Genomic DNA, 12,433 nt, shown 5'->3' with positions numbered 1-12,433 from the left:
TCCCTTCCTCCCACCCTTCCTTCCTTTTCCTGTCTCTCTGTCTTTCTTTCTATCTTCTTTCTGATGTGAAAAAGTTGTCAAGTGACAATTAAAACCATCATTATTTCACCCCAAATCAGAACCTTGAAACCACTTTTAAGTATACACTCCCCTTTACTCTTCTTGTGCAATTAGTTATCAAGCTGTATTGATAGTTTTCCTTGATATCTCATCAGTCTTTTCCCCCTTATTCTAATTGTTGCTACCATAATTAAGCACTTGCAATAATCAGCTATTTTCACTATCTGGAGTCCTGGCTCTCTATAATACATGATGTTCTCCACTTATAAATTTCAAAGGTTCAGCCCCTGACGTTGAATGCAAAATACTACAATCAGATTTTGATCTGATTTTTAGAGGAAATCTATGATTAGAAAAAAGATAAAGATTCCTTCTGTAAATCATCTTCTGGCACATTGCTTTAAATTTTTAACATTATTCTATACAAGTCTGTATGGATGTTCAGAGTGGACAGCTCATCTGTGCAATAGGATGTTTTATTCTAGATCAAAGAACAATTACCACTCTTAGTATGTGAGATATTTTAATGGTTATATTTAAACAGTTTCTTTTCTTTAAAGTTTTTGTTGTCTATTCAAAATCATCAGTGAACTCAAATGCCAATCAACAGGGGCTTGGTTGAATCAATAATGCTGTATCTGCAAAGTAGAATACTATGTAACTATTAAAAGAGATAAATCTACCTGGCTTAACATAGAAAAATCCCCAAGATGGATTGTCAAATAAGAAAGCAAGCTAAGAGGGATTTTAGAGTAGATACACAGGTTAGTTGAGAAAATAAGTATGTGTTTACATATGTACCTGTGTATGTACAGACAAAGTTTGGAAGGATATACCCTATTTTATTAAAACAGTTACCTCTTAGAAATAAATGTAAATAGATTTTTTAAAATTTATACATTTAATTACTGATTGAAATTTTCATTAGGAGCTTGTATCACTTTTATATGCAACATTGAAAGAAAAAAATGACATATACCATGAGCGTTTGTAACTATATAAGCAAGTCTGAAGTTAATATTCAAAGCTCCTCATAATTTAGCCTCTGCTGATATTTCCACCATTACTGTTCACTTTGTTAGGATCAGTTGCAGTTTGCTTCTGGTTTACTAACTCTGTTTTGGCCAAAGCAATCTCCCTTTTCCTGAATATGTCTCATGTGAGTGTATAGTAATGTCTCTGAACACCTCCATTCACAGGGAGGAATCCTGGCCTCCTTTACATGCTAGCATGTGTTCTTCCATCATGTTTTCACATACCTAACACTCCTGCCTACCGATACCAAGAGCAGAATTGTCTGAACGACAGGGATTGTGTACCACTGCCATTGTTTTCTCCAAATCCCTGTGCAACCTGTAATTTACATAATTTATTTAGATTGCCCCATATTTTCTTTTTTTTCACATGTTTATTGGAGTATAAATGCTTTACAATGTTGTGTTAGTTTCTGCTGTACAACAAAGTGAATCAGCTGTATGTATACATATATCCCCATATCCCCTCTGTCTTGAGCCTCCCTCCCACCCTCCCTATCCCACCCCTCTAGGTCGTCACAAAGCACCAAGCTGACCTCCTTGTGCTATGCAGCAGCTTCCTACTAGCTATCCATTTTACGTTTGGTAGTGTATATATGTCAGTGCTACTCTTTCACTTCATCCCAGCATCGCCTGCCCCCTCCCCTGTGCCCTCAAATCCATTCTCTACGTCTACATCTTTATTCCTGCCCTGCCACTAGGTTCATCAGTATGGCTTTTTAAAATTCCATATATATGTGTTAGTGTACAGTATTTGTTTTTCTCTTTCTGACTTGCTTCACTCTGCATGATGGATTCTAGGTCCATCCACCTCACTACAAATAACTCAATTTCATTCCTTTTTATGGTGGAGTAATATTCCATGTATATATATATGCGCCACATCTTCTTTATCCATTCATCTGTTCATGGACACTTAGGTTGCTTCCATATCCTCACTATTGTAAATAGAGCTGCAATGAACATTTTGGTACATGACTCTTTTTGAATTATGGTTTTCTCAGGGTATATACCCAGTAGTGGGATTGCTGGGTTGTATGGTAGTTCTATTTTTAGTTTTTTAAGGAACCTCCATACTGTTCTCCACAGTGGCTGTATCAATTTACATTCCCACCAACAGTACAAGAGGATTCCCTTTTCTGCACACCCTCTCCAGCATTTATTGTTTGTAGATTTTTTGATGATGGCCATTCTGACCAGTGTGATGTGATACCTCCTTGTGGTTTTGATTTGCATTTCTCTAATGATTAGTGATTTGCATTTCTCTGATGATTAGTGATGTTGAGCATCCTTTCATGTGTTTGTTGTCAATCTGTATATCTTCTTTGGAGAAATGTCTATTTAGGTCTTCTGCCTATTTTTGGATTGGGTTGCTTGTTTTTTTGATATTGAGCTGCATGAGTTGTTTGTATGATTTGGAGATTAATCCTTTGTCAGTTGCTTCATTTGCAAATATTTTCTCCCATTCTGAAGGTTGTCTTTTCGTCTTGTTTATGTTTTCCTTTGCTGTGCAAAAGCTTTGAAGCTTCATTAGGTCCCATTGGTTTATTTTCGTTTTTATTTCCATTTCTCTAGGAGGTGGGTCAAAAGAGATCTTGCTGTGATTTATGTCATAGAGTGTTCTGCCTATGTTTTCCTCTAAGAGTTTGATGGTGTCTGGCCTTACACTTAGGTCTTTAATCCATTTTGAGTTTATTTTTGTGTATGGTTTTAGGGAGTGTTCTAATTTCATTCATTTACATGTAGGTTGTTTATTTGAGATGTTTCTTGTTTTTTAAGGTAGGATTGTATTGATAGAAACTTCGCTCTTAGAACTGATTTTGCTGCATCCCATAGGTTTTTGTGTCATCATGTTTTCATTGTCATTTGTTTCAAGGTATTTTTTTATTTCCTCTTTGATTTCTTCAGTGATATCTTGGTTATTTAATAGTGTATTGTTTAGCGTCCATGTGTCTGTATTTTTTGCACATTTTTTCCTGCAATTGATATTTAGTCTCATAGCGTTGTAGTTGGAAAAGATACTTGATACAATTTGAATGTTCTTAAATTTACCAAGGCTCGATTTGTGACCCAAGATATGATCTATCTTGGAGAATGTTCCATGAGCACTTGAGAAGAATGTTTATTCTCTTGTTTTTGAATGGAATGTCCTATAAATATCAATTAAGTCCATCTTGTTTAATGTATCATTTAAAGCTTGTGTTTCCTTATTTATTTTCATTTTGGATGATCTGTCCATTGGTGAAAGTGGAGTGTTAAAGTCCCCTCCTATGATTGTGTTACTGTCGATTTCCCCTTTTATGGCTGTTAGTATTTGCTTTATGTATTGAGGTGCTCCTTTGTTGGGTGCATAAATATTTACAATTGTTATATATTTTACTTGGGTTGATCCCTTGATCATCATGTAGTGTCCTTCTTTGTCTCTTGTCTTTGTTTTAAAGTCTCTTTTGTCTGATATGAGAATTGCTACTCCAGCTTTCTTTTGATTTCCATTTGCATGGAATATCTTTTTCCATTCCCTCACTTTCAGTCAGTATGTGTCCCTAAGTCTGAAGTGGGTCTCTTGTAGACAGCATAAATATGGGTCTTGTTTTTGTATCCATTCAGCCAGTCTGTGTCTTTTTGTTGGAGCATTTAATCCATTTACATTTATGGTAATTATTGATATGTATGTTCCTATTACCATTTTCTTAATTGTTTTGGGTTTATTATTGTAGGTCTTTTCCTTCTCTTGTGTTTCCTGCCTAGAGAAGTTCCTTTATCATTTGTTGTAAAGCTGGTTTGATGGTGCTAAATTCTCTTAGCTTTTGCATGTCTGTAAAGGTTTTAATTTCTCTGTCAAATCTGAATGAGATCCTTGCTGGGTAGAGTCATGTTGATTGTAGGTTTTTCCCTTTCATCACTTTAAATATGTCCTGCCATTCGCTTCTGGCTTGCAGAGTTTCTGCTGAAAGATCAGCTGTTAACCTTATGGGGATTCCCTTGTGTGATATTTGTTGCTTTTCCATTACTGCTTTTAATATTTTTCTTTGTATTTAATTTTTGATAGTTTGATTAATATGTGTCTTGGTGTGTTTCTCTTTGGGTTTTTCCTGTATGGAACTCTCTGCACTTCCTGGACTTGATTGACTATTTCCTTTCCCTTGTTAGGGAAATTTTTGACTGTAATCTCTTCAAATATTTTCTCAGACCCTTTCTTTTTCTCTTTTTCTTCTGGGACCACTATAATTCGAATGTTGGTGTGTTTAATGTTGTCCCAGAAGTCTCTGAGACTGTTCTCAGTTCTTTTCATTTTTTTTTTTCTTTATTCTGCTCCCTGGCAGTTGTTTTCACCATTTTATCTTCCAGCTCATTCATCCATTCTTCTGCCTCAGTTATTCTGCTATTGATTCCTTCTATAGTATTTTTAATATCAGTTATTACATTGTTCATCACTGTTTATTTGCTCTTCAGTTCCTTTAGATCCTTGTTAAATGTTTGTGTTTTTCTCCATTCTGTTTCTGAGATTTTGTATCATCTTTACTGTCCTTACTCTGAATTCCTTTTCAGGTAGGTTGCATATTTTGTCTTCATTTATTTGGTCTTGTAGGTTTTTACCTTGCTCCTTCATCTGTAACATATTTTTTTGTTGTTTCATTTTTTTTTTGATGGGAGGGGCTGTATTCCTGTCTTACTGGTTGTTTGGCCTGAGGCTTCCTTCAATGGAGTTTGCAGGAAGTTAGGTAGAGCCGGACCTTGGTGCCGAGATGAGGACCTCCAGGAGGCCTCACCTCAATTAATATTTCCTGGCATCTGAGGTTCTTTGTTAGTCCAGCAGCTTGGACTTGGTGCTCCCACCATAGGAGCTCGGGCCTGACCTCTGGCCTGGGAACCAAGAATCCACAAGCTGCATAGCATCATGAAAAAAAAAAGAATAAAAGGAGCAGTACAATAACAAAGAATAAATATAAAATTAGAACAATAAAAAATGTATTAGGAAAAATAAAAATATAATTGAAACAACTGCAACTGCAACAAGGGAAAACAGAACCACACCAGAAACAAGAAAAAAAAGTGGTGGGGGGGAACAACCCAAAAGGAGCAGAACAATAACAAAGTATAGAGAATAAAATAAAATTAGAAAAATAAAAGGTTTATTAGAAAAAATAATTATATTAATGAATTAACAAGAAGAAGGTAAAACAGCACCCCGACCTAAAAGAAGAGAAAAGGAAAAAAAAAAAAAGGCCTTGGCTCTTGGGGGTGGAGTTTAGGTGGGGGGGTGGAACTTAGGCAGGGGCAGGGTTTAGGGTTGGGCAGGGCCTAGCCAGGGTGGTGACGTTTGAGTGTGGGGCGGGGCCTAGACTCAGGACCCACACAGCCAGAAAAGGCCTTGGGTGTGGGGCCTAGGCTGGGCAACATTCAAGTGTGTGGTGGGGCCTCTGCCTAGGACCTACACGGAATGGGAGAGGCAGCACATCCAAAGGGGTTCTCTGGAGTGTGGATTTCGGGAGTTTGGAGGTAGGGCCATGGGTGAGGGTGTGTGTGCGGGGTTTAGGCCCAGGGTGTTTGGAGGGGGTCTCAGAAGGGGTCTCCGAGTGTAGAGGTGGGGCCCTGGGTGGGGGTGTAGGGGAAGGGCTTGGGCTCTACCTGGTAGGAGGGAGGCCCCCAGGGCAGAGGATTAGGCCTGGGAGCCCAACAGGCTACCCGGTGCCTAAGTGGGCAGCGAAAGCGCTGGCCGTGTTCCTTTCTGTTCCTCCACGCCCTCCCCCATGGTCTCCCCCAGGGTCTCCACAGTCGCCGCTGGACCCTAACTGTGGGCTGGTCCCACTGAGTGTAGGAACTCCTACCCCCGCCCATTTGCCCCTCAGGGGTGCAGGTCCCAGAGGTCTGGCCTTTACTTTTGATCCCCCTTTCCTCCCTCCCACTCCCTCAGGACCCACGCAGCTGGAGGGGTTTAGGTGGGCAGAGGATCAGGTCCGGGATTTCATCAGGCTTCTGGGGCCCAAGAAGGTAGGGGAAACATAGCCACCCTCCCTTTTGATCCTCTGCCCTCCCAGTGGTCCCCCAATTTCCCCCTCCAGGTGTGGGATCTCTTCCTCTCCCCCAGCTGCCCCTCAGGGGCGCCAGTCCAGTCCCACCTCCACTTCTCCTCCCCACTCACTCTCCCCATGCCCCATGTCGTACTTGGTTGCTGGGGGTTCCTCCCGTCCCCTTAGGCGTCCGTGGTCCCCTACCGGTGCCTGGTAGGTGCCCTAGTTGTGCCAAGATGCGAATTTCATGCCCTCCTAGTCTGCCATCTTGACTCCCCCATATTTTCTTTAGTGCTTTATAAGGGTAACTGGGTAATTAAGTATGAAAAGTGAAACCACTGATATAAGTCAGTTCTATATTCACTTTAATAACTGTTAGAACAAAATAGCTGTTAAAATATCTTACACACTGAAAGTGGTAATTGTTTTTTGATCTATGATTATGTATCTTTTGGCACAGAGAAGCTGTCCACTCTGGCCATTCATGTAGCCCTGTTTGGAATAACTTTAAAATGCTTATCTTAGATTTCTAAGCACTTAAGGCCAATGTCCCGTTTAAAAAACGTTCTTCCATACAGGTCCAGTGACCCCTTTTCAGCACCTTACTTATCTTTCTATGCCTTAGTTCTTCATTTGGTGATAACAGTAGTTCCTACCTGATAGAGTTGTTATGTGATTATATGAGGTAATGATATTTCAAATGTGCTTAAAATAGTTGTTTGGCATGTATTAGTGATGTTTCATTTAATCCTCACTTGGGACTTATCTTGAGAGCTTAGTAAAGCACCATTCAAATATAGCACTTAAAACAGTGCCTGGCACACAGTAAGTATTCAGAATAATTTATGGAAATAATTCTTCTTAATTTTTTTCTCCTCGTCTGAATCCTCCCCAGCCACACTTCATAAAAGTATCTTAGCACCTTTTATGCTCTTTTGTCTCAGGGCAGGCTTGTATTTCAGTGCTAACTTGCAGAAATTTCCTGGAAGATATATTCCTCTCCTGGGTTTTGATCTTTAAAGGCTGAGCATCCTGGAAAGATGATACTAAGTGCCTGTGTTTAGGATTGGAATTTTGGAGGATGCACATTGATGGTGACAGGATTTTGGAAGGAATGGGAAGCAGTTTGAAGGTGAGATTCTAGAGGCTCCTAGTCTCAGCGTACATCCCCAGGTACATACATGGTGTAAAATCAAATAGCTTTTAGATTATAGACTTGCATAATGAGGATTTCTGCTGTGGCCACAGAAGACTGCAAGATGAAGCTCTTTCTCTAGAATGTCCTAAATTATGGGTGAACCCTGAAGGTGATACACCCAGCAATGGCAGAGATCAGAATTTCCTAGCAGCCCATTAGGCTTTTGAGGCTGAATATAATTTGATTAAATGAAAATAAAATCGTTGATCATTCTTGCATACCCTATAAAATGAGATTCACAGCCCTTAACCAGAGAAATTGGGTCCTTTTATAGGCTAACTTTGTCCCTGTCAAACTGGGATATGCACCTCCTGATGATCCAGAAGGACAGTTGAATATTTAATAATCTGAGCTCCAGGATCCATTACCCATCTAATAGCTGTTCTTTGGAGGAAACGCAAATGACTTTTTCCTAATCTTTATTCAAAGAGGAGTCTTAAAAAGCTCTGGAAACATAAACAGCATGAGCTCCATTGAGAATAGTGCAGAACAAGCACACATTAAATAGTAAACTAGAAGGAATCTGAAAGAGTTAATGGTGGTCATTTTGAAGTAAAAATTCTAACCCCAGTGGTGGATGGTAGGACAGATAATGACACATCTAGTCACCACAGACTCCCTAATAAAGCATAAACCTTAACTTTGTTGCAAGGATGAAAGTAAGAATAATCTCCCTTAATGGGAGCAGCAGACCAGAGGTGTTTAATCACCTAAAATCACTGATGGTAAAATCACCTCATCGTGCTTACGGAGGCAAGGATCATTTACACACACTTCAAGTCACCCTTGACAAACAGGCTCTTTGTTGATTTCATTAAGTGCCGAACTTTTCTCACCCAGCTCGCCTCAGGATGCACACATTTCATTTCCATGCGTGTTCTGGGAGGACAGTCCATGTCATTTGCCAGCATTTCGGCCAACATATACATAATCAAATGCAGCCACCATGGAACATGGGCTGAGAAACAATCCATCCAGTGTTTAATGAGTAACATTAGCATGCTCTTAAAAGCACTAATAGCAAGTTTCATTACTGTTCATTTTAGTGTGGATGGCAGCTATCCAAAACCTAACCATGTACTAAATTCATTTTAGTAAAAGCAGAAAATAATAAATAAAATAAATGATTGTAATTACAAGTAACTTCTAGAAGTTAGACTTATATTAACATGACATTAACTCAGAAAAGAAACACTTTCTTCTTTTTTTTTTCCAGATTACAATTTTCTTTTAGGAAACCCTTTCTCTCCTACAGTGACTTTCAATCTAATATTGTCTTCAAATTAATTTTCATTATTTTATTATAAAAGTGATGTTATACTTTTGGGGATTTTGATCCTGAGGATCAGAAATTGTTCAGAAGGCATTTGGAGTTTTCTATAAATTTGTTTATATTGACTTTTGCAGTATCCACTCCCACTGCTTTCTTGTGTGCCTTCCTATACTTCTTCCCTTTCCAGTCTCTTCAGGATGTTCCCCAGCTCCTTTACGGCTATGGTTCTGGATGTGATTTTAGTTCTGCAAGTCACACATTCTCACGGGGACATGGATTTGGAATTTTCTGGTGCAGATGGTGGCAGAGGTTCTCAGTTGCTGGAGTCACCAGCTTCAGCGGTGTTTCCTGATTTGAGAATCTGCTTCCTCACCATTGCAGAGGCAGTAGCTGTTGTGGCAGCCTGGTGTGGCCAGAACCTCAGTCTAGGGTCTGTTGCTTCCCTTCTCTCTAATTATAAGCTTTTCTACTTCAGGTATCTAGGAAAGATTCTATGCTCTGCAGCTGAACCCTGAGTAAGACTGCCTTGGTGCCTACTTCATAGATTGCAAACATTTTGGTGATTAAATGGGATACTTGCATACAGTTTCCTTAGCCAAATGCCTGGCACAGAGTGGATAATAAATATTAGCTTCTATTTTTCCCCTCATAATGCCTAGGGTGGTTCAATGTGAACCTACCTGATAGAAAAATTAAATCCTCAGTATACTTTTTAGTTACATGGTGACTACATATGACACAGTAGAGAAAGACATAGAGACAGTGTGTTATAATGGTAGGGCCAGAGAGTGGTGAACAATATTTAGAGTAAAATGATCTAGGTTCAACTCTCAGACCTACTTATTGTTTGGCCTTGAGCAAAGTTTTCTGGGGTTTATTTGTTCCAGCTACAGTGGGAGATGTACTGCATTTTCTTTAATGTTTCTCAAGTTTTTAAAATTCTGAGACTTATATTCTAGCTTCATCTGCTTCTAATTTTCAGTAATGATTTGAAATAACAAGAATGTTCACTTCTTTAGATGACTCATTGTTTAAGGCGTATGATAGCAAACGATGAAGTTGTTTTTTTTTTTTAAGACTTGCCTGATGCTTGCCATCATAAAAGGTGAATTAAGCAATGCAAGGAAGAAAAAAAATAGAGGTGAGGATAGTACATTTAACGCATTTGGGAGGGTAAAGAAAAAAGTCCTCTTAGTTTAGTTTGTCTTATCAGTGACAAACTGAAACTGGTTTTTCATAGTAACACCTGGTCATTGTTCTAAAAATATGAAACTTGAGGCCTGTTTGTTGTTGTTGTGTTTTTGTTTTTTTACAGTTAGAAACCTTGATTACAGTGCTACATTTAGAAAATTTAGAAAAGGCACTCTGAGGAACTGAAAATTGTAGAAGAAAATAGAATCTCTTAAGGGTGTAGGAAGTAGATACAATCTCTGGCAGAGAAAAGCAGTTTTCACAAAAATATAATAGAGAAAGATAACTGAACTTATTATAAAGGCACCTAACTAAAAGGGAAAAATCAGTAGAGGAAAGGAAGTTATCTCCTAGTCTTAAGCTGTTTAAGGTCTTGGGATGCCAGGAAAGATGCAAAATGCCATTTATTCTTTTTCTTTCTCTCTCAAAACTGCTTTAAAAATCCACGAAAAAGGGCTTCCCTGGTGGCGCAGTGGTTGGGAGTCTGCCTCCCGATGCAGGGGACGCGGGTTCGTGCCCCGGTCCGGGAGGATCCCACATGCCGCGGAGCGGCTGGGCCCGTGAGCTGTGGCCGCTGTGCCTGCGCGTCCGGAGCCTGTGCTCTGCAACGGGAGAGGCCACAGCAGTGAGAGGCCCGCGTACTACAAAAAAAACAAAAAAAAACAAAAAAAAACCACGAAAAAATCAAGCCTGCCTTTTAGCTATTAAAATTGAATTTTTAAAAAATGACATGGGTTCAGATTTGGATTGACATTATTGACTAGTTACTCTTCTTTTCATAAAAATGATAGCAGTATCAGTGTTTGAATCTGGCTCATTTGGTTACGAGGAAGAATTCAGTCAGATTATTGCAGTGGACAAATGGTTGTTATAATTACATATGGACTCTGACTGGACCTGGAAGCTTAGGCGTAGAGAGAAATATTTTGCTCCCTCTCTGAGTCTTTGGTGCTCTGTGTCCATCTGCTGTATTCCCCATTCCAACCTCTGGAACTTATCTGCTGACGCTGGTTTTCTACATCTTCATTGTCCAGCTTGCCTATTTGCGTAGGTTACTTCTCCTAGATTATCTTTGTCCCCTTTCTACAGCACACATTTTTTTCTCTAACTTGTATTTTAATCTCATGTATAACATAGGAAGCCTTGCCTCTGTTGGGGTAAGGAAAGCATTTTCCTCTTTTCTCCTCAGAGCAACTCCTTCATTTGGGAATATGTAACTAATATGATTGAGGGAATTGGGACCTGGACTGCCAAGAATTTACCACTCGTTCTTATTCTCATTCTCTTGTTCTTTCTGTTTCTCACTAGTTTCACTTCAGAGGGAAAGAAAGAAATCCTTTTTTTTTTTTTTTTTTGGCCGCATCACACAGCAATGGGGGATCTTAGTTCCCCAACCAGGGATTGAACCCGCAGTGGAAGTGCATAGTCTTAACTGCTGGACCACCAGGAAAGTCCTGAAAGAAGTCTTGATTTTAAATTCCAAGCTGTATTCTGGCTTTACCAGAATGACAGCTGTTAAATTTCCCCTTTTGATTTCTATGTATAGTGATCTACTGGTTCAAGATCCATAGGGCAGTGATTCTCAACTGGAAGTGATTTTGATAGGGGACATTTGACAATGTCAGAAAACATTTGTGATTGTCAGGACTGAAGAAGGAGATTCTACTGGCTTCTGGTCATTAGAGTTGAAGGATGCTGCCAAACATCATTCAATGCACCAGGTAACAACCCGCGTTAAAAATAACAATAATAATACTGCTATATTTAAAATAGATAACCAACAAGGAGCTACTGTATAGCACCAGGAACTCTGCTCAATACTCTGTAATAACTTATATGGGAAAAAAAATTCGATAAAGAGTAGATACATGTATACGTACAACTGAGTCACTTTGCTGTACACCTGAAGCTAACACAGCATTGTTAATCAACTATACTCCAATATAAAGTAAAAATTAAAAACATTTTTTCTAGCCCCAAATATCAGTAGTGCCAAAGTTGAAAAATTCTGCCATACGAGAAGTAAAGGGTTTGAGATTAATTATTGCCTTTTTATTCAAAAACTATTTTATTACCGTTTCTAACTATCTAATCTCTCAATTACACCCTTCCAGATTCCCAGGGAAAGATATGAATGGTGAAGCCTATTTTTGAACTAGGCTCCACAAAGCACAGCCTTCTGCCAGTCCAAGGGTTCAAGTTCCTTAGTCCAACCCGAACAACTATGACTCACAAGGTATCAGCTATGATTATAAAATAAAACATGGACATGTTAGCTCTTGTCTCTAAAAAAGGTAGATAATTTTTTTAGAAGGAGATGTGATTAGGTAGGAATCATAAAACATGTTCAGACCAAAAAAATAAAATATAATTTCCTTAATACTTAATAACTTTTAATTGATGACAAAAATCAAGTGAGTCTTCTATCATGTACATTTTAAGCCAATACGATTCAGTAATATTGTTTTGTATATTCAGTTACTATATTTGTGAGAACACTTAATTTTTATTATCTCTGAGAAAAAGGAAAAAACTAATTACATATTGGATTAATTTGTGAGTTTCCTATTCCTTAGGTACCCTGGGGGTCTATAATTCTTACTTCCAGGAACTCTTTGTAAGCCTTTTTTCCAGAAAAGAGTTTCAGACCAAGAATGCAGAGGCA

At 38.8% G+C, this 12,433-nt stretch overlaps 1 long non-coding RNA gene across 1 annotated transcript in view; it reads left to right on the top strand.

The window, feature by feature from the left end:
- The first annotated feature begins 361 nt into the window (after positions 1 to 361).
- Positions 362 to 12,433, top strand: part of LOC149750455 (uncharacterized) — a 79,943-nt gene continuing 67,871 nt past the window's right edge. The window contains exons 1-3 of the long non-coding RNA XR_016392231.1: positions 362 to 5,594; positions 11,414 to 11,489; positions 11,883 to 12,004. This is a non-coding gene — a long non-coding RNA (uncharacterized LOC149750455). The remainder of the gene's footprint in view (positions 5,595 to 11,413; positions 11,490 to 11,882; positions 12,005 to 12,433) is intronic.

The sequence above is a fragment of the Delphinapterus leucas genome, chromosome 1 (assembly GCF_059928025.1).
Source record: "Delphinapterus leucas isolate spDelLeu-1000000601 "Yukka" chromosome 1, BTC_Dleu_Yukka2, whole genome shotgun sequence".
NCBI lineage: Eukaryota > Metazoa > Chordata > Mammalia > Artiodactyla > Monodontidae > Delphinapterus > Delphinapterus leucas.
This window is presented reverse-complemented; position numbering and strand designations above follow the sequence as displayed.